A 25,157-nucleotide genomic window follows, 5' to 3' on the forward strand; every position below is an offset into this window, starting at 1 on the left:
AAACATGAAGGAAAGATTCTATCCACTCCGTAAGCTTAAGTCATGTCAGTCATTAGAACATTGTTTGTAGTGTATAACCTGTTAGCTAACACAAAATTCTTCAAGATCTTTGGATATAAAGTAGAGAAAAAAAATATTTTCTATGATTTTGCATATTTTGCCATGGGAATTAAAAATAAACTTTGTTGACTATAAATAGTTAATCGAGGCTCCCTGTCTTCTTAGTCAGCTCCTGCATGCTGATTTGCAAGTCACCACTGGACCACAGTCTGCAACCTGAAGATCCATCTTCATTTGGCTACCTTGGAAATGTCATATCCTTTGACCTACTCTATCCTAGACCTACTGGGGAGATATTACTTATTAAGAGACACTTATTTAAAAGTTTGTAAGAGCATCCACCCCCAAAATGCATATGCAGTTTATGGAATATCTTAGCTCATAAAATTTTGTAACCATAAAATGTGATTTTTCTTGAGCTATTTATTTTTTAAAGTAACACACAAATTGTGGTTCGAATATGAAACATAAGCATAATGGATATTTACGTGATTAAAGTTTAAACACACAGTCTGATGTTTTTAAAAATATGAAGGCTTCCCTAGGTTGTTTGAGCCCCTGACTCCCTCCAGTTTTGCTCATGGGAGGAGACAGGCTTAGAAATGGCTTTTACACATCATTTGACTTAGAGCTAGGACACAGTGCCTTGTTCCTCTTAAAGTTTGCTTTTTTTTACAATTCATGGACTTAGTGAGGGAAGAGCAAACTCCAGTGTAGCGGTCACTGTCGGACAACTGCAGACAGCTGTGTGGCCATTTCAGCAATTGCTTCCAAAGAAGTGACTTGTGGAAGGGTGTGGCCGCCACTCCCCAGGAAATGAGAAAGGAAGAGCTGGACAAAGGAGGAAATCAGCTGTTGGACCGACTGAGGATTTAGACAGTGTAAAAATGCCAACCATGAAAGATAGTTGCTGAACCGCAAGCAGCCCCGAGCCCCGCCCACCAGGACTTGCCTGCCCAGCAATTCTCTCAGCTCTTGCTATTTTGGGAAGGAATTTCCACAGAGTTGGCATATCTTCAGCTCCGAGGTTTCCTCTGATTGAATGATCAACAGGTGTCGAAAACGGCTGTGGCAGAAATATCCCAGACCCAGTGTGCTCCTTTGACATCTATGGCTGTGACTGTAGTGTGGTCGGGTGGATCGTTTTCAAATCAAGGAGGCTTTCTGCGGAATAAATGCTAGGTCAGTCACTTCAAGATCAGTGTTCTGTGGCTAGGCATTTGGTAAGAGGCTATACCTTCTTTTTGGTACATAAATTGACTACTGCGCTGAGATTACACAACTGAAGTCTAAAGGGAAAGATCAACAGGAACAACCATACAACTGAAGATGTGCTTTTCTCTCAGTAGAAGCGCTTCCTGGAGGATGGTTGGCGTTTCAAATGTCCACACTGTGTAGAATTACTGATGGACGTTTTTCACAGAAACGAATTTGAACCTGTGCCTTCCTTTACCTTGTTTTGTGTTCCCCAGTGCCTCTCAGACCAAAGAAAACACACCTCACAGTATCCTGCTCTTAGTTTCTGATCTTCTTTCCTCTAGAGTGCTACCATTCTGTTCTCCGGTGCTCCTTCCCAGTCACGTCATTGCATCTGATTTTTGCCTCATTAAAGTTCTCAGGTACACCAGTTCTCAATGGATAATCTCTCTCCTATACACTGGGGAAAGGGAAACCAGAAAGGTGGCAAGGAGGAGAAAAGAAACTGAAACTCATCCTGTATGTGGAGAAGCTGCCGTGCTGGAAGCTCGGACAGGTGGACTCCAAGGTCCAGCGTCTCCACAAACATCCTACTTGAGCGCTTCCGAACTCTGTCCCGTAACCTTCACTCCCTCTTGTGTTTAGGATCTGGACGACCAAGTGAGGACTGGGAGATGTGTGTGTGTGTGTGTGTGTGTGTGTGTGTGTGTGTGTGTGTAAAATGGTCCTTGTAAGTCACATTTTGGGGTTGTCGAAGTGGGGTGTGTCCTTAGGCAGAGACCTGCAGTGAAGCTGTTCATCTTTTGGTCAGACTAAGAAAGTAGATAAAGAAGCATATTCCAGCCAGTGGGGTTCAGGAGATCTCTTGTATGTGATACAGATCGTCTGGGGTTCAAATAGACGTCGTGCGACTCTGTTGCGTTACTGTTTTTAGTCTAAGCCAGCTGGCTTCCAGCTCTGAAATCTCCATTTCCTCTTCCAACCCTGGTTGCATGCTTACAGAACTCTTGCTGAGGTTAGCTTTGTGCCTTTGAACAATGCACTAGATCTCTCGTTAATTGTCCTTCAGTGCACTTGTTATCTGGATTGAAACATTTCTCCTTCAAACTCCTTTCCTGCCCCTCTAAGGATGGAGATCTGAGAGGAAGTCTACAGGCACAATCCCATAAAGTTTATGGTTTAACTGGAAATATCATTCTGTAAAGATTTGTTAAATCTGACTTTTTGTTCTAGCTGGTGCTTTGTGACACTTGTTCTTCCCAACGATTTACACTTTGATTTCTTAAAGGTAAAATTTAAAAATTATTTTAAATTATGTGTCTGTCTTTGTGTCTCTGTGTGTGCGGGTCTGTGCATTTAAGTGGAGGTATCTGTGGAGCCTAGGGGCACTGGATCCTCCTAGAGCTGGGGATACAGATGCTTGTGAACCACCTGATGTTGGTACTGGGAACAGAATCCCAGTCCTCTGGAGTTTTCTTACCTGCTGAGTAAAGTTCCAGCTCTTACATTTTTGTTTTTAATCTTAATTCCCAAGATTGTATATCACTATACATTGCCAAATTGTCATGTACAGTGTAAGCTGAGAAGCTGACCCTGCTAGCAAAGGTGTGCCCATTCCCCTTTTCAAAGCCAAGTATGTTCATCTCAAAGTGTCCCCCAGGGACCCTTTGTCTGAGATTGAGCTGGTCCCTCTAACTCTGTGACAGGGAGGGAAAAAAAAATCTAACCGATAAAAACGTTGTGCCTTTAGGAGCTCTAGAAGGTAAACTGTTTCTAGCTGATGTTCACATTGTTTATTGCATGAAATTAAAGAACCTGCAAGGGATGGAGAAATGGCTCAGCAATTAGGAGCATTTGCTGGACTTGCAGAGGACCCAGTTTCATTCCTATCATCAACACCAAAAAGCTCACAAACAACTTTAACTCCATTTCCACAGGCTCTGGCCACTTCTGGGTTCCGTAGGCACTGCACACACACACAGTGACCTTACAGACAACACGCCTACATACACATGGATAAAATTTCAACATCTAAAAATCAAAGGGCGATTGCAGCATGTAGGGGACGTGGGACGTTCAGCCACAGGACATTTAGCCTTTGGAGGCTCATAGTGGATACACAATAGCTGTTGAGTTTTCTACTTTCTTCTCTTTCTTACTTGGCAGTCTTGCAGGATTTTTGAGAACTAACCCAATTTTTCTATCATCTATCTATCCATCCATCCTTTATTTATTTATTTATTTAGGGGTAGGGTCTCACTATGTAGCCCTAGGTGGTCTGGAACCTCTATGTAGACCAGGCTGGCCTTTCACTCAGATTATGCCTATCTCTATCTCCCAAGCTGTTTCACTTCCTATCCATGTGACAGAACAGCTATCCATATCCATGATATTTGACGTCTTATTTATTTCATTACATTTTCAAATTAATAAATAGCTTTATACTTTTTAATCTCTGAGTTTCTGCATACCTAAATATTGCTTAATAAGTATATGCAAAATGAAGACATGTCAATCATTTATCTACATCATGAAAACTTATTAATCGTTTGTATATATTTTTCTTTTTAAATTCTTTTTCAACATAATATTTTTATTGTTTGGAAATTTTACATAATGTGCTCCAATCATATTCTTGTCGCAGACGTCCCAGATCCAGGCCCCAACCTTATGTTTTTTCCAGAAGAATGGGGAGGAGGAGAAGGAGGAGGAGGAAGAAGAAGAAGAAGAAGAAGAAGAAGAAGAAGAAGAAGAAGAAGAAGAAGAAGAAGAAGAAGAAGAAGGAAGAGGAGGAGGAGGAGGAGGAGGAGGAGTGACAGCGCCCGCGCTGCCACGGTACCGAGTATCGGGCATAGGCCTGGGGGATTAACAAAAAACATAGACAAAAAACACATTCTGCAAGGAGAATGCTAAAGATTTACTGAGAGACCAGCAATATATATACTAGAGGCCAGGGAAGGGAACAGGAAAAAGCAATTATAGCCATAGGTCAGGCACCTGGGAAGTCCCTACCACACCGGAAGGGAAGGCAGGAATCAAGCTAAGCCATGGGATGTTTTGCTCTCAAGAAACCTGTGCAAACAGCTCAGCTGGGGGCGCTGAGCCAAGCTCTCTGGTTCCCAACAGAGGAGGAGGAGGAGGAGGAGGAGGATAAGGAGGAGGAGAAGGAGGAGGAGGAGGAGGAGGAGGAGGAGGAGGAGGAGGTAGTGGAGAAGGAGAAGCAGGAGGAGCAAGAGGAAGAAGAAGAAGAGGAAGAGGAGAAGGAGATGGAAGGAGAAGGAGGAGAAGCAGAAGCAGCAGCAGAAGGAGGAGAAAAAAGAAGGAGGAGGAGGAGGTGGTAGTGGAGGAGGAGAAGCAGGAGGAGCAAGAGGAGGAAGAAGAGGAGAAGGAGGAGAAAGAGGAGGAGAAGGAGATGGAAGGAGAAAGAGAAGGAAGGAGAAGGGGGAGAAGCAGAAGCAGCAGCAGCAGCTGCAGAAGAGGAGGAGGAGGAGGAGGAGGAGGAGGAGGAGGAGGAGGAGGAGGAGGAGGAAGAACAAGAACAAGAACAAGAAGAACAAGAAAGAAGAACCAAGTCCAATTTGCGTTGCCCATACGCCCCCAAAGCATGGTCAATTCCCAGTGGCCAGCTTCTTAAAGAAAACTGAGTCTCCCTCATCCCCAACCCCACATGCACGCCAACCAGCAGCCATCAACTGGGAAGAGTGACACTTCAGGATCCCTATCACAATTTTTAAAGAGTTCTCTTCAATGGCTTCTTGTCTAGACTCTTTCCTTGTAAGGGCGTGAGATGGGGGTGGGGGACAGAGATTGTGACAGCATCCTTGTATGTCTCTCTTTCTCAACCGTGAGTCTGCAGTCAGTGCTACCCCTGCTAAAGAAGCCCTTTGTCCTTCACAGTCAGCAGCAGCATGGGTCACGGTCTTCTTACACATGGTTTCAGGTGACAGTTGCCACCTGGCAGCAGTACAGTTCATGGACAAAGCTGCATCACAGATCACAGACACCAGCATGGACCTTTGTGATGACAGCACAGGCCCTAGACATCAACATGGCCCCCAGCAGCAGCATAGACCACAGACATCAATGTGACCTCAGGAGTCAACACAGCCCATGAACCTTGATCATTACAACATCTGTGGAACAGACACTATGATTATTCCCAATCTATGGATCAGGAGAGAGATAAGGAAGGTATATTAACTCTCCAAAAAAGTCATTAGTTATTGTCAGGCTAAGATATAAATTCAGATGGCCTGACACCAAAACCTGATGCTCCTTGTTTTTTTTATTATTATTATTATTATTGTTGTTGTTGTTGTTGTTGTTATAGAGTAAAATAATGGGTTTAATGTGACTCTTGAAATACAAGAATCACTTTACCTAGTTCTTGTTTACCTTCATCCTTCCTCCTTCATTCCTGTAGGTTTCCTTCCTCTAGTCTACATATGAAAGAAAACTTGCAATCAATATTTGTCTTTCTTCCTCCTGTTGCCACCTACTGCTACCCTTTATTTAGACTTCTTTGTCTCAACTCGTGTCTTATGCCATGCCATATATGCATATAAATCAATATTCTCTACATGAGAGAAAATATTCTACAGGTGAAGCCTGATGTTTTTAACCACTGTTAATACTGAATTGTTTGTGGATGAAATGCATGGGTTAACTATTGAATATGAAGGACTGAATGCATGGGGAAGGACTGAATGCAAGGGTGAATGACTGAATGTATGTGTGAAGGACTGCATGTATGTGTGAAGGATTGAATGCATGGTGGAGGACTGAATGCATGGGTGAAGTACTGAATGCATGTGTGAAGTACTGAATGCATGGGTGAAGGACTTAATGCATGGGTAAAGGAATGCATGCATGGTGAAGGAATGCATGAATGGTGAAGGACTGAATGCATGGGTGAAGGACTGAATGCATGGGTGAACGAATGCATGCATGGGTGAAGGAATGTATGCATGGGTGAAGGACTGAATGCATGGGTGAAGGACTGAATGCTCAGGTTAAGGAATGTATGCATGGTGAAGGACTGCATGCATGGTGAAGGACTGAATGCATGGGTGAAGGACTGAATAGTGATGCAGTCACAGACATGGAACTCTGAAGACTGAGGTTTTATAAAAGTCATATAGAAGTGATTTTTCTGGAAATGTTCAAAGAATATTTTATTATGTAACTTTATTTCTTTCCTTCTTAACCACATGAAATAAAACACTTTGCCTCAGCCTCTCTCCACTCCCAGCCCCATGCCTAAAATCTGGATATTGCACAGATACTGCTTTATTTTTAGGCCTTTCAGTGATATTCTGACACATGCAGTTCAGGATGTTTTACTGCATACGATGGTAGAACCCTTTAGATGGTTGACTCTGCTTAGGGTGGCTGAGGACAAGCTGTCTCTAAGCAGTGTGAGTACAGTAGCTTGGAGGACTTGATGAAGTCATCATTTTGGTCATGTGCTTTTTCCATTCCCAGTAGCTATTAATGGAGTAACTGGAAAGCAGCAAGCCACCAGTGTGTCCTGACCTGGAATGACATCCCAGCTACATCGCTGCCATTCGAGTCGAACCTTTGCTCTCCTGTGCCTCACGTTAGATATTAGCACATGGTTTTTCCAAAATACATAAACAACTGATTAAATTTATGAGGTATGCATTTACACAGAACCTCCTTGGGCGTCATTCAAATAACCAAATTGAGCCTGCTCTAGGAGCGACTTAATCAGATTACATTAAACATTTTTTAAATAAAATTTTTTCATGTAATACATATTGTTCACATTTTCCCTTTGCATTTCTTCCCAGATCCCTCTTCCCACCCAATGTCACTCACACCTCCATCCCCATGAATGGAGATATAAAAAGGACAAGCTAAAAGTATTTGCTGCTTTGTGGAAAAGACAGAAAAATATCATGCCTACATCGAGTGCTGTGTCTATGTCACAGATTAAAGATGTAAAAATGTTTTAAAGACCATTAGAAAGAAAAAAATAAATATAAACAGTTACTTAACTAAGTTGGTCTTTAAGAGCTCAAAATATTCCATAAAGCACTTTCAGAAAGAAATAAAGACATGGACTTCAGAGGGAAGTTGGAGGTATGTCCTGTTTGGAGTAGATGTGTCCTTATTGGAGAAAGTGTGTCATGGAGGCTTTGAGGTTACAGAAGCTCAGAAGCTCAAGCTAGGCTCAGAGTGTCAGTCTGCCTTCCAGCCTAGTCTACAGAGTATGTTCCAGGACAGCCAAACTTAGTCAGTGAAGGAATCAGTCAAAACCAGAAACCTGGTGAAAATGTATTTGAGCAAGGCGGCCATGTTTAAACCCCAGCAAGAAGTAGAACCTGCAGGCTTGGGCCACATAGTTCTGGCTTTAAAGTCAGGGATACAAAAAAAGGAGTTATGGAGTCTCCCTCCTTGACTAAGGAAAGTTGAGGCCAGGAGTATGTCCAGGGTGTCCCTTCATGAAGACCTAGAGAGGCCATTGTGTGAAGCTGTGAAGGTGAAGTTGGGGTTGCCATGGAGACTCTAAGATGCTAGAGGTGAGAGAGCAGTGGGATAGCAGTCAAGAAAAGCTGGTAACAGGGAGTAGAAACAGCCCAGGAGAAAGACATGTGCTGCAGTGAACAAAACAGAAAGGAGTTGAAGATCTGAAAATCATTTTGACATCATAGTGAGGTACAGAGTTTGGAGTTTGTCCAGGTGGTTTTTGGTCTTCCTTTGGTCCAGGATTTATTAAAATGGTGATTTGTATCCTGTGCCATTGTATGTTGGAAGAATGTCATCTACTTTTTTTTATTTTGATTTTATAGGGGGGTCTCAGTTAAGAGATCGCCACGAGTCTCAAAAAGAGATTTTGGACTTTGTACCTTTAAAAGGGCTGACACTGTTATAGACTATGAGGACTTTTGAAGTTGGGCTTGGCGCATTTTGCATTATGATATGGCTAAAGCCCATGAGACCCAGGAAGTAAAATGTAGTGGATTGAATGAAAACGACCCCCATAGACTCATACATAGTGACATTATTACATGTGTGTCCTTGTTGGAGTAGGTGTGGCCTCATTGAAGGAAGTATGTAAGTGGGGGGTCAGCTTTTACAGAAGCTCAAGCCAGGCCCAATGTCACTCTCTCTTGCTGCTGCCAACTGATCCCATGTAGAACTCCCAGCTCCTTCTCCAGCACCATGTCTGCATACACACCGCCATGCCTCTTGCCATGATGACAATGGACTAAACCTCTGAATCTGAAAGCCAGCCCCAATGGCATGTTTTCCTTTATAAGAAGTGCGGTAGTCATGTGAAGTCTCTCTTCACAGCAATGGAAACCCTAAGACACTGACTCTGCCTTGGTTCTCTGTCTGTTGCAGGATATTTGATCATACTGTGAACCTGGAGATTGTGTTATTTACTGGAAATACCTGGTTTTGGTTGTGGTGTGGCTCAGCCATAGCAGACACCTTTAATCCAAGTGTTTTCTGCTGGAATGTTATAAACAGGACTAGATAATGTCAATGACTGGTCAAGAGGCAGAGCAAGCAAGCAGCTGACAGGAAGTGGGCATAGGATTATTAAGTAAAAGTCCCATAGAGAATAAGGGGAGTCAGAAGGCCAGATAGAGGCCCAGGAAGGAAAAGGGAGGGACATTTTGTTTGGAGGAGGTTTTCTGAGATGCCGTGAGAGAAGGACTTGCTGCTGTGATGTCGGCTGAAGAGGAAGGTAGGAGGGGTGACTTCTCTGCCTCCGAGCTAGCAGGCTGTCACCCCAGCATCTGGCTCTCAAGTCTTCATTGGTAAAATTGAATAAATGAGATTTTATTTTAAAAACTACACTTGTCCTTGGTTTTTTTTTTATTTGTGATTTTTGTGGTATGTTTCCTGTCCCAGGTTTATTTTCTCCAATGTGCTCATCACAGTTGCTGCTGTGATACTTCTAACATAATGGTATATTTCAGTAAAATTTCACTGTTCATAAAACTCTCACTTCCTTATTACCTACTAAAGCTAATGCTGTCCCTAATCCTCCTGATAAGACTTCCTCTGTTAAAGTTTTTAACCCTTTAAGAGATCTTCTCCCTGAATTCACCAAAGGAACAGTACATTTACCTCTAGGGCTAGGCTTTCTCTTGGCGTGTGCAGCCAGCTTAGGATTTGTCAGTTCAGCATCCATGTCAGTTCTGCAGTTTGTAGTGTTTCCCCCAGGTAGCTTGTTGCCTGTTTTCTTCACCCTTACTTCATCGTAACCTCACAACATTGGACTCCTTTGTACCACCAGACTGTAGCCTCTGCTGCGAGGTCTCCCACAGTGAGAACTAAGCACATTTCTTCCCACATCCTCAGGGCGAGCATGTTTTCTGGCAGGTGGTAGTGCTTCACAAATACTCATAGAGAGAATAATTGAGCCTCACCCCAGCATTTGTTACAGGGTGTCCAGGCTGACTTACCAGATTACAGTAGACGGAAGTATCTCATGAGCAGCACACATTTCTTCCTCATAGTTTTGAAGGATGTGGAGTTCTGCTTCAGGACACTGCTGGGCTCCCTGTTCATAAGTGGATATCTTATGCCTTTCATAGCGGAAGCACTGAAGGAGCTTTTCCTGGCATCTCCTCTCAAAGGCACTGATCTCATTCACTGTGGGCTCCAGCTGCTGTGTGACTTTTTTGGGGAGATGTGACTAAATGCCTGTGTTCCCCAGATGAGGCGCTGGCAGGAGTCCAAATAAACAATTCCAGTGTCTAGGTTGCTGGAATAATAAGATTATTATTACTTACAGGATTGTGGGTAAGGGAGTCACTGACAAGGAATGTGAGTAACTCAAACAGCTGTAACAGCCACCCCTCCCCCCATAACTTAGTACAACAGATGCCATGATAAAAGTACTATTCCAGCCGTGGAGCCCAGCATATAGGCAGAACCACCAGCCAAAACAAGAACAAGAACAAGGACCTAATCCATCAAAGACTATAGTTCTGGGAAAGTCCCTAAATGTGCTAACCTTGCTTTTTGGCTTCTGCAGTTCTGTGTCTGGCTAATTGTTCTTGTTGAGGTGTGTTAACTAGGGTCTTTTTATTTGTATATATGTGCCTGCAAACCCCATGACCAGCAGATTAATGTCCTGTATAGTCCAGTTTAACATGATTCGGTAGCCAGTGTTGGTTCAAACTTCTAACGTTTGAGACAGTTTACTTTACTGGTGTATTTAAATACAATGTAAGTTGGCAAAACATTTCTGGGGTACACAATCCTGGATACACCATTACACTTAAGGCATAATTACATCAAAACTCTTTTTAGAGAACATTATCACCTCTTCCATGAAAACAGATTTTATATATATGAATATAAATATACATGTACATATACATATATATTATATGTGTTGTCTTATAGGCCTGGGGGAAGATTTGGTGTGGCCTTGGCAAAACAGAGATCACAAGACTATTAATCATCATCAGTGTCTAAGCAGGGAGAGATATGTAGCCTGATCCTATAGATAACACAGAGGTCACCCATGCTATTAACCACCTCTGGTCCTGTTTGTACATCTGGAGAAGCCCTTAGCTATGCGGACAGTGCAGAGGTTACTAGGCTATTGACCACATTCATTCTCTGCACTGTAGATGAAAACAGATTTTATGCCTCTGAAATGGAAATTTCTGGTATCCTGGGAGACTCAGTTGTGTCATATGATGTTTTCTGGAAACTGTCTTATGAGAGGATATTTTGCTGAGAACAGACATGTGGTGTCTTGCTGGAAACTGTCTCGTGAGAGGGAATGTGATGTTTTGCTGAAACAGACACTTGAAAGCGTGTATGGAGTTTGGAAAGGATATAAATGCAATGTCATAGACAATGAGGGAATGCCTTTGTATTGGTGTGCCTTGCGGTGCTTTGCTGGTCTTTACTGATCTTCACTTGTTGTGACTTCATTGAGAGAAATGTGCCAGGGAGCTTCTCAAGGTATTCTGGTTACATCTTGCCACTTTTGCAGATGAATACCAATTTGTTGGAACCTCAAGGATTGAGCTGTGTGTTTGGTGTTTTCCAGTTGAACTGGACTGACCCTATTGATTCGTGTTTGGAATTGCCCCAAAGAACGACTTCTAAAGAGGTCCACATCCCCCTTGTACTACTGACCATCTTTCTCTCCTACATTTGGTTGGTGACTACAGGGGAGGTTGAAGCATTTAAGAACCCTTATTAAGGTAGGTTTTGAATAATCTAAGCCTACACATCTCTTTTGAAGAGAAAATGTGCCTTTTTAACATTCCTGGTTTCCCCCAAGTGCTTATCTGTGAGTACAATGATTTTGTGCTCTCTACAGGTTCTGTGCTTTAAAAGCCAACTGGTGAAAGGCTCAGGATGACACTGGGATCCCAAACACTCAGTGTAGTCACTGGGTGACTAATAAGGCTTTCTATTGGCTTGAACCTGTGTCCAAGTGATATTCTCTTTTCTTGGGAATCTACCCACAACACATCTGTCTACATTACCAAAAAACTCACTTCATCATGGGTAAGGACAGACTCTGAAGTGCTCTGTGTGACTTCCTCCTGTCTACATTCATGTGTCTTCTTCCCAGCAGATTTTTAGTGCATACATAGGCCAGGTGTAGGGTTGTGAGTCTTTAACCTTGCATGAGACTTCTGACCCTTCTAAACTATGCTACTTCTCCCAGTCTTTTGATCTCCTCTCAAACCTTCAGGAGATAATATTTCAATTTGGAGGAAGTAATTACACAACATAAGCATTATGCACAATCACCCCCTAAAGATTGCCTACTCCTAACACTGTTATCTTCAGGTTAGCATTTAGGCATATTAACTTAAGATAAAGCCATTTAACCTAGAAATATTAGAATAGCTTCCTTGTCCTCTATACTATTCAGATATTTCTTATATATCTTCTCCAGAGAGTCCAAGCAGCAGCTGTTCCCAGAAGAAGGGCTAGATCTCTGTCTTAGGGAAAAGGAGAAGGAATTAGTAATTGCAGCAAAAAGGGGGGGGGTATTTTTCTGATGAAAGGACCATGGCTTACAGAACAGATGATGGGTATACATGACAAAGACAGATAGCACTATGACCAACAGGGGATCTGGACTGCACATGCAGATCCTCTCTTAAGGGATGAAAGGTAAGATGAGTAGGCTGTGGATTTGTACTGGAACATAATTTTCTTTCTTTTTTTATTTTGTTTTCCTTGTGATTCTGCTATATCCCTAGATTTGAATATGAGTCCTTATTGGTTCAAAATCTGTTTCTCCTGCCATGTGAACTTTGTGGGTTGAATTAGGCATGAGGCTTGGTAGCAAGCACTTTACCTATTGAGATACCTTGTTGGCCTATTGTATTTTTAAAATAATTTATTTGAAAACACCCAGTTGGCAGGAAAACTGGAAAGAAGATTACTATATGAAGTTGAATTTATTAATTTCTCATTTTCTGAATATGTATTTGGGCTGGTTTTGGTGTCAGGTAAGATTCTAGAGAATGTGAACATTAGGTTTGTTAACTGAATACATTTCTCCCCTTTATTTACAATTGGAATAATTTAGTAAGGTTTCTATAATTTCATCAATGGATAATTTACCCAATGAATTCTTTCGGTAACTTCTTAGGATATTTTTTAAAAAAGTATTTTTTATGCTTTACTTTTTACAATGTATTCTTCTTTCATACACATATCCTAACTATAGTTTTCCCTCCCTCCACCCCTCCCAGTTCCCCCTCCACCTTCCCTCCCCCAGATCCACTCCTCCTCCATTTCCCCTCAGAAAAGAAAGACTTTCCAGAAATATGAACCAAATATGGCATAACAAGATACAATAATACAGCACCAGGGAGCTGAGAAACTCCATAGCCTTCTGTGCATAACCCGCCAGGAGAGAGAGATCTCCCAGTAGCACTTTCACTTCTGAGTGCAGAAGTGATATCTCCACCTTCTCTCTGGAGGGCAACAGCTAGGAGCACACAGGCCATATGATCAGTGGAGCAGCTGGGATGGAAGTCTTCCCACTGCCATTTGCACCAGGGTACCAGGAGACTCCACAACCTTCTGTGCATAGCCCACCAGGAGAGAGAGAGAGAGAGAGAGAGAGAGAGAGAGAGAGAGAGAGATCTCCCAGCAGTGCTTTCACTTCTGAGCTCAGAGGAGTAAAGACACAGGCTTACAGGCCCACAGGAAGAATAAACTCCAGCCAGAGACAACAATACCAACTAGCACCAGAGATAACCAGATGGTGAAAGTCAAGCACAAGAACCCTACCAACAGAAACTAAGTTCACATGGCAACATCAGAACCAGTTCTCCTACCACAGCAAGTCCTGGATAACACACCGGAAAAAAAAGAGTTGGATTTAAAATCGTATCTCATGATGATGACAGAGGGCTTTAAGAAGACTTAAATAATTCTCTTAAAGAAATACAGGAGAACATGGGTCAACAGGTAGAAGCCCTTAAAGAGGAAACACAAAAATCCCTTAAAGAAATACAGGAGATCTTTCAAAAGGCAGAAGCCCTTAAAGAAGAAACACAAAAATCCAAAAAAGAATTACAGGAAAACACAAACAATCAAGTGAAGGAACTGAACAAAACGATCCAGGATCTAAAAATGGAAGTAGAAACAATAAAAAAATCACAAAGTGAGACATCTCTGGAGATAAAAAAACTTGGAAAGTCATAGATGCAAGCATCAACAACAGAATACAAGAGATAGAAGAAAGAACCTCAGGTGCTCAAGATACCATAGAAAACATTGACCAAAAGTCAAAGAAAATGCAAAATGCATAAAGCTGGTAACCCAAAACATCCAGGAGCTCCAGGACACAATGAGAAGACTAAATCTAAGGATTATAGGTATAGATGAGAGTGAGGACTTACATCTTAAGGCCCAGTGAATATCTTCAACAAAATTGTAGAAGAAAACTTTCCTAACCTAGAGAAAGAGATGCCCATGAACATATAAGAAGCCTTCAGAACTCCAAACAGACTAGTCCAGAACAGAAAGTCCTACCAGCACATAATAATCAAAACACCAAATTCACTAAACAAAGAAGAATATTTAAAAAAGGGCATGTAACTTATAAAGGCAGACCTATCAGAATTACACCACATTTCTCACCAGAGATGATGAAAGCTAGAAGATCCTGGGAAGACCTCATACAGACCCTAAGAGAATACAAATGCCAGCCCAGACTACTATACCCAGCAAAACTCTCTATCATCATAGATGGAGAAACCAAGATATTCCATGATAAAACCAAATTTACCCAATATCTGTCCACAAATCCATCCCTACAAAGGATAATTGATAGAAAACGCCAACACAAGGAGGAAACCTACACACTAGAAAAAGCAAGAAAGTAATTTCGTTCCAACAAACCCAAAAGAAAATACCCACACAAACATAAAAATAATATCAAAAATAACAGGAAGTAACAATCACTATTCCTTATTATCTCTTAACAACAATGGCCTCAACTCTACAATAAAAAGCATAGACTAATGAAATATTTCTCATGTAAATCTTCAATTTTATAAGAAAATGTTTGTAATTCCCCTTTTAATTAATTTAGTAATGTTTTTTATGCCTACCATTTTATCTGCATTATTTTTCATGATAATCTTCAATTTTCATATGTCTTTCTATATATTTCCTCTATTTTATCAGAAATGTTTCAATGTAAATCTGAGATTTTATCACAAATGTTTCTAATTCCACCTTCAATTAATTTAGAGTTTTTATATCTACCATTTTATATGTAAAATTTTCCATGAGATAGTCAATTTTTACATGTTTGTCTATATATTTCTTGAATTTTACCAGAAATATTTTCCATGTAAATCTTCAGTTTTATCTGAAAATGTTTATAATTCCACCTTTAATCAACTTAGAATTATCTTTACGCCTATCATTTTACCTGTATAATTTCCATGATAATCTTTAATTTTAATATGTTTTCTATATATTTTTTCAATTTAATCAGAAATATTTTCCATGTAAATCTTCAAGTTTATTAGAAAATGTTTATAATTCCACTTTCAATCAACTTAGGAATACTTTTATGCCTATCCTTATTATATCTATATAAAAATTTCCATGATAATCTTCAATTCTAACATGTTTTTCTTCATTTTTCTACAATTTCATCAGGAATATTTTCCATGTAAATCTTCAATTCTATCATAAAAATATTTCTATCCCATATTTCAATTAATTTAGCAATATTTTACATGTCTACCACTTTACTCTTTAATTTTCCATGAAAATTGTCAATTTTAACGTGTTTATTTGAAATATTTTCCATGTAAATATTGAATTTTATCATAAAGTGTTTTTACTTTCCTTTTCAATAAGAAAAATTAAGGATAAAAAAAAGATACAATAATACTAGGCACAAGCCCTCATATCAGGGCTGGGCAAGGCAACCTAGTAGGAGAAAAAACATCCCAAGACAGGTGAAAGAGTCTCACACACACACACACACACACACACACACACACACACACACTCCCACTGTTAGGAGCTCCACAAACCACCAAGCTAACAGCCATAACATATACAGAGGACCTAGTGAAGATGCAGGTAGACTCAGTGATTGCTGCTTCAGTCTCTGTGAGCCCCCATGAGCCATGCTTAGCTGATTCTGTTGACCGTGTTCTCCTGGTATCCTTGAGCCCTCTGGATCCTAAATTTTTTTTCTCCCTCTCCTTGTGAGCTTCCCAGAGCTTCAAGAGACCTGAAGGAGGTCTCCAATCTGACTTCTCTTTCTCCTTAATGTTTGGCTGTGGCTCTATGCATCGGTTCCCATCTGCTACTGGAGGAAGCCTCTCTGATGGTCAATAGGCTAGGCACTGATCTATGAGTACACTAGAATATCATTAGGAATAATTGTATTGCATTTTATTTGTCACCACTCCAGTTGGAGGCAAGAGACCTTGGAGGCCAGAGTCAAAACTCTAGGCAGAGGATCTCATGCAATAGTTCATCTTTTATTTATTTATTTATTTATTTATCTATCTATCTATCTATCTATCTATTTATTTATTTATTTTGGTTTTTTTGGATTTGTTTTTTTCGAGACAGGGTTTCTCTGTATAGCCCTGGCTGTCCTGGAGCTCACTCTGTAGACCAGGCTGGCCTAGAACTCAAAAATCCACCTGTCTCTGCCTCCCAGAGTGCTGGCATTACAGGTGTGAGCCACCACCGCCTGGCGTGCAATAGTCATCTTTATATAGGAAAGCAGACCATTTCTATCTGGGAATTCTGAGTATTAGGCAAAGTCACATGAGAAAAGGTCACTTTAGTGCAAGCTGTATACACCCACAGGACAAGGTCCCACACTTTCTGGCTGTAAACAGTCAGGAGGGCAACTTAGTCTAGAGAACATCTTTGAATAACAAAAGTAAGATAATAGATCAAAATCCACTCCTATTTACACCCAGGAGAGGCAGGAAAGCACTTTCTGAGAACAACCCCTGTTATAGAGGAACAGATATTACAAGACACTTGTTTATTTAAAGTTTTATCACAAGTTCTCAGAAATCTTTTTATTTTTGTTTGTTTGTTTTTTGTTTTGGTTTTTTTGGATTTGTTGTTTTCGAGACAGGGTTTCTCTGTGTAGTCCTGGCTGTCCTGGAACTCACTCTGTAGACCAGGCTGGCCTCGAACTCAGACATCCGCCTGCCTCTACTTTCCAGAGTTTACAGGTGGGATTACAGGTGTGCACCACCACCGCCTGACACTCTCAGAAATCTCTGCACAGCTCAAAGCTTCATTCATGGGCAGTGTCTCAGACAATAGCCAAATAAACTTATGGAGAGGAGTATTTACTATAAGAAGCCAGCACCTGTCCTTCAGCTCTCGAATCACATGGTGACCACATGGCGATGGTGTTGGGTTCTTTTATTTATTTATTTATTTGTTTGTTTTACTTTTTTGTTATTTATTTATTTATTTATTTATTTATTTATTTATTTATTTATTTATAGTTTTCTGTACTTATTGCTCCATTGTCTTCTGTAAACCTGCTTAGCAACCAGTCATGCTTTTTCTATTTAAAAGGGCCCCAAGAAACCGACTCAGGGTTGCCCTCTTTAACGCTACTTAGGAGGCAGTTGCTCTCAGGTGCACCCCAATAAAAATCAACCTTCCTCTAAATTTGGCTCAAACTCTTATTCTTGCCTGGTGGCACTAACAGGACCTAGGTCTAGTTCCTCAGAACCCTCGTACAGCCCAGACAAAGTGGGACACGGCTCTTCAGCACTCCTATGGCAAGACAGGAAGCAGACGCTGGAGAATTCACGGGAAGCTCACAGTCCAATGAAGAACGAGGCTTATTTGTATTTACACAATGAAGGCAGTCTTTAAAAATGGTCAACATCATTTTTATGGCTGAGGTTTTAATGTTTAAAATTGAGTGGATATAAAAGGAAGGAACGTATCGGATGGAATACTTTGATTTTCTTTATTTTTCTTCAATAGAGGAGAAGGACAAGTGGATATTTAGAAGGGCCTTTGGCACTTATTTGCCTTAAGTCAAAACTAACAGTTTTCTTTCTTTTCCAGTTTGCTTTTCAGCCGCCTCATGGATAGACCTGGGGGAGGGGCTATCATACTCTTGAATATGGCGGTCACTGTCGGACAACTGCAGACAGCTGTGTGGGCATTTCAGCGGCTGCTTCCAAAGAAGAGGCCTGAGAAGTATGTGGCAGAAAGAGTGGAACAAAGGAGGAAATCAGCTGTTGGAGCATCAGAGGATTTAGACACTGACAAAATGCCAACCGTTAGGGACAGTTGCGGAGCCATGCAGCCGGGAGTCCGCCCACCCTGTTGCTTCTTTTGCCCCAGCAATTTGATAAAAAACTATTTCGGGAAGGCATGTCCTCGGAACTGGAGTATCTTCAGCTCTCAAGGTTTCCTCTGAATGATTGGTCAACAGGTGTCAAAGAGCTGGTGACAGAAATATTCCAGACCCCTCTGTCGTTCTAATTTTATACCTGCCTAGGTGGCAGAGTTTGAATGTATTACTTCTTGAACAAGGAAGCCTTTTATTTGTTTCTGCAGGGAAAAAAAAGAGGCAAGTAATGTGTAGATTAAGTAACGTTTCCATAGACACACATATGGGTGCATTGTGATCACAGACTCTTCTGATTTTTAACTTCCATACTGAAGTTATGATCACACAATTCAAACCTACAGAGATAGGGGGCTCTCATATAGAAGAAGAAGGGGGCTCTTCATATAGAAGGGGGCTCTCTGGAAGAAAAGATGTTGGCGTACATTAATTTGAACCATACATAAAGCTATCATGGCTTTCTAAAAACTTGTTATGGATGCAAAATTAAACAGTATTAATTCTGTTTTATGTTAACAACAGTGCGTGCAAAATAAGCTCCTCAAATGTCAATCAGTTCAGTGTTGGAAAAAAGAAAGCAAGTGTGAAACAATCTGATAGGAGGCTATTAAACTCTTTAGTGGTTGTAGACTAATGGATTCAGAGGTGCTTATCCTCACAGTATCTCTACTTAATAATCTCACATGCTCTGAAATCTGAAGAGACTATTGCTCCCGACAGTGTATTATCACCACTTTAATGCTATGGACCGTGCTAAGTCCTTATGCTTAATAGTCAATATTCTTAAAATACTTGCTCTGTATAATCAGATCTCTTGCCAGATGTTAGCATCATGAAATTGAACAATAAAAGCCTTCAAAACGATGAGAAACTTGCTACAGATTTGATTATACTATTCTGTTCATTGACTGGTTCAACAGTCTCCATGTTTCAGTTTGCCTTATCTGTACAGGGAGTCAGCGAGGCATTGCGTAAATGGATAAAGAGCAGAAAAGTGACTGTGTTTTGTTAACATTGGTAGAGCCTAATCAAAGGCCATTGCCTTAGACCTCTGAAAATGGTGGCCCACTGTCCCCTGGCCAGGCTCTGAGGGATGGCAAAGCCTTCCTCTGGTCTGAGTGTCAATGCTGACAGTATGCTCAGTTAGTAGTATTTATAGACAATGGACCAGTATGTGCAAAGTCTACAGCTGTAGCTTCCTCCTCTCAGTTGTTTATAGCCTGAGACTCCTCCCCTACAGAGACCTCTTACCAACCTACCAAGACAAAGCAATGATAACCCCTGCAAAGTGCCCACTAAACACCCTGTGTTCTGCATTATTGTATAGATGGCCTAGCTGTACCAGATTGTACCTGGTTCACCTGACTGTGGCTTCTCTGCACCTGTTTCTGTGTGTTTGTCCTTTCTTCATTTCCTTGTCATCTCTCGGTAAGCGTCTGGGATCAAGCAGGGTGGAATGTGCTACCTCTTAAGGGACCTTTAACATGGACACCCGGCTACCTGTCATCACACAGTCGTTCGGCAACATTCCCATATCCACCCTTCTCTATAAGCACACGATACAGCACCAGTGACTTCATCCTTTATGGCTATCAATTTGAAACGCCCATAAAGGACACAGAAGTATCTACAAATACACTTACAAAGGGCCATGCTTCATATATGTCTTAGTTGGGGTTTATATTGCCGTGATGAAACAGCATGACCAAAACAACTTTGACAGGAAAGGGTTTATTTCACTTCTGCTTCCTAATTATAATTGAGCATCAAAGGCAGTCAGAGCAGGACCTTGGAAGTGGAAGCTGACACAGAGGATGGACAGGAGCTGCTTACTGACTGGAGGCTCCTCAGCTGTTTTATTACTACATCCTGGAACACCAGCCCAGGAATGGCACCACCCACACTTGGCTGGGCTCTCCCCATCTATCACTGATTAGGAACATTCCCTATAGGTGTGCCCTATAGGCTAGCAGAGAGTCAGGTCCTATGGAAGCATTTTTCTCAGTTGAAGTTTCCTCCTCTCAAGTTGATATAAAACGCACCAACACAACACAGAAGTGCAAGGTCCTGCCAAATTGGCTACATTTCTGAAAGTTATTTCCTGTAGTGGAGGCTGTTTTTATTTTATTTGACACCCTGAGCATCTAACAGTGTTCACATTGGGACCCACAATATGAAAAGTCAACTTGTTGGAGGCTTGGAGATATTATGTTCCATGTCTGCAAATTATACCTTATTTTACTGACAATTAATTATAAAGTAGCTCAAACTAAAGGACGGCCCTGTCCAAACAAATGTTCTGAGAATCATTTAAACTGAAGCCAGTGAGCCCTCAGATTAGCACCTTCAGAGAGTCTGTCACTGTAATGCCATTCCCAGCTTCCCCTGAATATGTTAGAATTCAACCATGGGCTTCCATACAAAATATGGCCTTAGACAGCCAGTGCTACACCTTCCTGAGAAACATCAGTTGCTCACATACTGGATACCCCTGGACAGAGGTTTTACAGATCACAAATCTGGTACCTTCTGAATCCACTTGACTATGATATTTATGAACGATTAATTTGATGGAATATAAATCAGGTCATTTTCCTCAATGATCAGGTATTGAAAAAAATAAGCTTATACAGAGTATCAAACTGTAGGTAAGAACAGAGGGAGGGAAGGCATAGGACAGAAATGTTGACTACGTTAGGCTGAGGAAGCGTGAAATGGGACCTGACATAGCTTGCCCCACAAGGCAAACACTCAAGAATCCAAAGAGGCTAAAGTCCAGGGCATAAAGTAAAGTGGAAATGGAATGTGTGCTTATCAAACCTCTGGAAAAGGGCAGGGTGTGGGACAGGAGCAGATAGAGGAGGTGGAGTAAAACAAACAGAAACCACAGACACCAAAGCATAACATTTAATCCTCAGCTGCTGAGGGGTGTTGAGGCACCACGGGGTAGGATGTGGCTTAAATGTGTCACCTAGAATTATGTGTTACAGTCATCAGTGTGATCAAGCAGAAGCGAGGGTCCTCAATGACAGGTATGTGTTGAATTTACAAAGGCTCTGCCTCCACAAATGGATGAGTAGCAATTAAAGGGCTGTGAGTTGGGATTCCACTGCACCCTTACCAGTCGTTCTCAACCTATGGACCGCAACCCTTTGGGGCCAAACAACCCTTCTTCACCAGGGTTGCCTATTAGATATCCTGAATATGAGATATTTATACTATGATTCATAACACTAGCAAAACTACAGTTATAAAGTGGCAACCAAAATAATTTTATGGTTATGGGTAACCACAACAAGAGGAACTGTATTGAAGGGTCCCAGCATTAGGAAGATTGAGAACTGCTGTTATAGATGCTGCCAAGGAGGACCTTTGGCCAGAGGCTGGCACTCTAGATTTCAAAGTTTCCAAGACTACAGTAAATGCTTTTTTCCTTATAAATTACCCAGGCTATGTCATGTTATTTTAGTAACAAAAAAGGCAAAGACTAGAAAATTGGGGCACTTGAATCAAAGTTTATTAAGTTATTCACCGAAAAATCTGAAGGCACTCAAAGTCAAAACAACTATCAACACCAGAGTTTGCCGACCCCCAAAATGCCCATAAGGAAAACCCCAAAATGCTAACAAGAGCACACAAGGTTAATCAAAAAATAAAAAATAAAAATAAAGTAATTGGTTTATATGCTGGAAGAATTTTACTTCTAGATAGAGAAGCATTTGTCAGAGGTCACATAATTGAAGATCCTATAACCAGACTTTTAGTTTACATTAAGTTTTGAATCAGGGCACCATTTATTGTCTTTACATCACTTTAATCCTTACTGAACTCATCTAAAAAAAAAAAAAACCCAACACAAAAGTATCCATCTTGTAAAACTGTGGAACAGTATGATAATAAATAAAAAGGATATTCCCATATCACTGAGCTCATAGCAGCCTTCTGTGTTGTAAGGGACTTGGTTTTGCTACTAGCAAATATGTTACGGGGTTTCCACTACATTAACTTCCACTACTGCAGTACATTTAGTTTGTTTGCTTATTCACTTCTTTGGGTTTCTGTAATGAATTATCCACACTTAGTCGATTAGAACAAGACTAATTTATTCTTAGTTCTGAAGGTCAGTTTCACTGGGCTCAAATCCAGGTGCCATTAGGAGTGGTTTCTAGAAGATCTAGAAAGGGACCTGTTTTCTCTAATACTTACCTGTCAGACAGAATGTGTCCACTGGTGCAGCAGTGGTACGGCTGATATGGAGATAACCAACCACGTTCTGATTTTAGGATTTTAGGTCTGTCCTGCAGGAACAACTCATTCCTGACATTGTAAACATAGTCCAAAGCCCATGACTGTGGCAGTTATAGGCTCTAAAGTGGTTTCCACCACTCCTGTTGTTTTGCTATATGGATATGATGTCAAACTGCCTTCTAAATATTTGTATCTATATTTATAGATTTGTGTTGCTCTCAGCCTTGATCAGAGAGGCTTCTGTTTGGAGTAGGTGATGGTTAATGCAGTGATAAACAGTGAATAAGGGACAGCGGGGTGCGCACCCTAAAATGAAACATTGATATTTTCTCCTCCAAAGCTCAAGGAATATTATGGGAAAAAGTAGGGAAAGAATGTAAGAGCCTCACATGGGAAAGAGTGCTGTGAAACAGTCTATTCTGGACATAGCATGGCTGTTAGACCTGTGAGGTCATAGTAACAGCGACTATCTGCACAAGACAAGGCTCATCAATGTTCCGTTGTCGATGAGAAAGGGGCTCATGAGATCTCCCCTCTTCCTGAGGACCAGCAAGCACTTAATGTTTGCTGGGAGAGTCATATCCCTCCATGGTGGCCACAGATTCAGTGGCCACCACTGAATTGCACCACCATTCGTCCTTGCTTCAGTAAATAATACTCATCCATGCTCAGGCTAAGAAACCATAGTTAAATACTGTGGAAGAGGAACAATAACAAGAGAAAGACATAAAACCAGACTGGGGACTGGGGAAGAAGAAAAGGTTTCAGTGGGAGGGGAAGGAGTTGAGAGGATAATATGACCAAACTAAGTACATATTATATATGTTTATATATATGTTTATATATATGTTTATATATAATTCGTGGAATAATATATTAAAAAATAACAGCTAAAAAGAGTGAATTGATTCTGGCTGTCCTAGCAACTCAGGTTTGTATCTCTCTTCTTCAAACACAGGATTTTTTTCTTCTTTTCTAAGCCACTTAAACAATGAAAAGCAGAAAAATAAGACATATCCAATATGGCCATAATGGAATGACTAACCAAAAAAGCCAGTGAATCTCCAAGTACATCTCCAGAGTCCTCATATGAGGGTAAGGTTTCAATAGGAAGCAAGACATAATACTTAGCCAAGCAGTCTGGCCATTCACGTTTCTTCGACCTTTCTATTCTTTCTCCTGTCTGCAAGCTGCCTCTTCTACAGGGCCTTAAAACCTTTGGCAATCCCTTGGAGCAAATTTAATGTCTTGGGATACCTTGTTTTAATACTTGGAATGTATTAAATGCTAACATTTAATGTTAGAATGTAAACAAATGCTATCTCCTATTTTCCAAATGAAGGGATTCCTCCTTCACTGCTGGCAGATTTGGATATATCCCACAAGTTCCTTCTTGTATGGTGTTTTACAGATGCAAGGGGTCCTTCTCTGTTGTGACACACCCTCAGCCTATACCCTGTGTGCTATGATTGCAGCTTTTTGACTTGAAAAACCCTGCCCTGTTTTCTCTACCAAGAGCTTTCCTGAGCTGCTAGCTTACTCTTGGTCAGCTGGCTGTGTAAAGAACTCACAGTGCTCGTAGACGGCTTAATATAAGCACGGAGATCTGTAACCTGGAGTAGATAATTTCAATTTCATTCCTTAGTTTGTGGTTTTTCCATCATCCTTCACAGAGTCTTATTAGAGGACTCCATATGTCGTCAAATTACAGGCCTGGATTTCTGCCTCCATCACCACGTTGAGACCCTGGTTATAATCATTTTGGGCCCACCTGGGATAATCCACTTAGATCATTCTCCTTGGTTTAGGCTATGTATTCAGCATCTATTACCACAGTTACCGTAGTCTCAGGGAATTAAGACACTGACCTCTGTTGGAGAAAACAGGAAAGGGTTTTGTCATTTTCTCATCAAGGAGGACAAAGCCTTAACAAAGCCCAGACACCTTCACTTTTCAGGTGGCATTTTTATGTTAAGGAGGACAGAAAGGGTGGGATATTGTCTTACTGTTACCAAGGTAACAGGAACCGGGTCAAAAGCTGACCACCACGAGGGAAGGGTCCATCCTTAACGGCCTTCAAAAAAAAAAAAGGATGTTTGTCAAGTTACCTCAACACATTGCATTCTGTTGCTCTTTCCCTATGGAATAGAGTTCTGGAAGTTCCTGACAAAATAGCTTTTTGGACACTGTTGTCAAGATCACCCAAATGCGAGAGTCTCCCACTTTCTAGAATTCCAATACATTTTTATATTTAGAGCCTTCCTAAAGTTCAGCAGCACGGGATACTAAGCAAGCAAGCAAGCAAGCCTTCAAACCCAAAATGCAGGTATCAACAGGTAAAAAAACAAAACAAAACAAAAACGAAGGAAAGAAAAAATTATTAAGGCAGACATAAAAGTAGGGCTTGTTTAGTGGTGCCATTTGGCTAAAGAAGATCGCAAATGGATTAATCCCAGGCTTCAATATTAAACTCCTGTAATCTCACATTCCTACCTACCCCCACTGTGCTGTCATTAACATACCTGTGGGAGAAACAGGCACTGCGCTTGGAGTTCTGCAGCGACAGCCCCTCCAGTGTCGCCTTGCTTACCTGTCCCCAGATTCCTTGACAAGGTCCCCCTCCTTATTTATCTCAAGAATCCCAAAGCCTCCGTTTTTTCCCCCCTATCTTAGCAGTATTAACTTTCCAGAAGGATGTGCAAAGCTGCCTTCCCCAAATCCTCTTTGATTAGTGATGAATGGAAACTGAAACTTAAAGCTTCTGGGAGCAGAAGAGAAACTGAAACTATCCTTC

General features: G+C 41.1%; 1 long non-coding RNA gene across 1 annotated transcript; it reads right to left on the reverse strand.

The window, feature by feature from the left end:
- Nucleotides 1-481: 481 nt before the first annotated feature.
- Nucleotides 482-25,080, reverse strand: LOC127668460 (uncharacterized). The gene is made up of 3 exons (XR_007974110.1): nucleotides 24,886-25,080; nucleotides 9,702-9,995; nucleotides 482-1,224 (listed from the first exon to the last, which is right to left on the reverse strand). It is a non-coding gene; the product is annotated as an uncharacterized LOC127668460 (long non-coding RNA).
- Nucleotides 25,081-25,157: the final 77 nt, after the last annotated feature.

Source organism: Apodemus sylvaticus, chromosome 18 (genome assembly GCF_947179515.1).
Source record: "Apodemus sylvaticus chromosome 18, mApoSyl1.1, whole genome shotgun sequence".
Lineage (NCBI taxonomy): Eukaryota > Metazoa > Chordata > Mammalia > Rodentia > Muridae > Apodemus > Apodemus sylvaticus.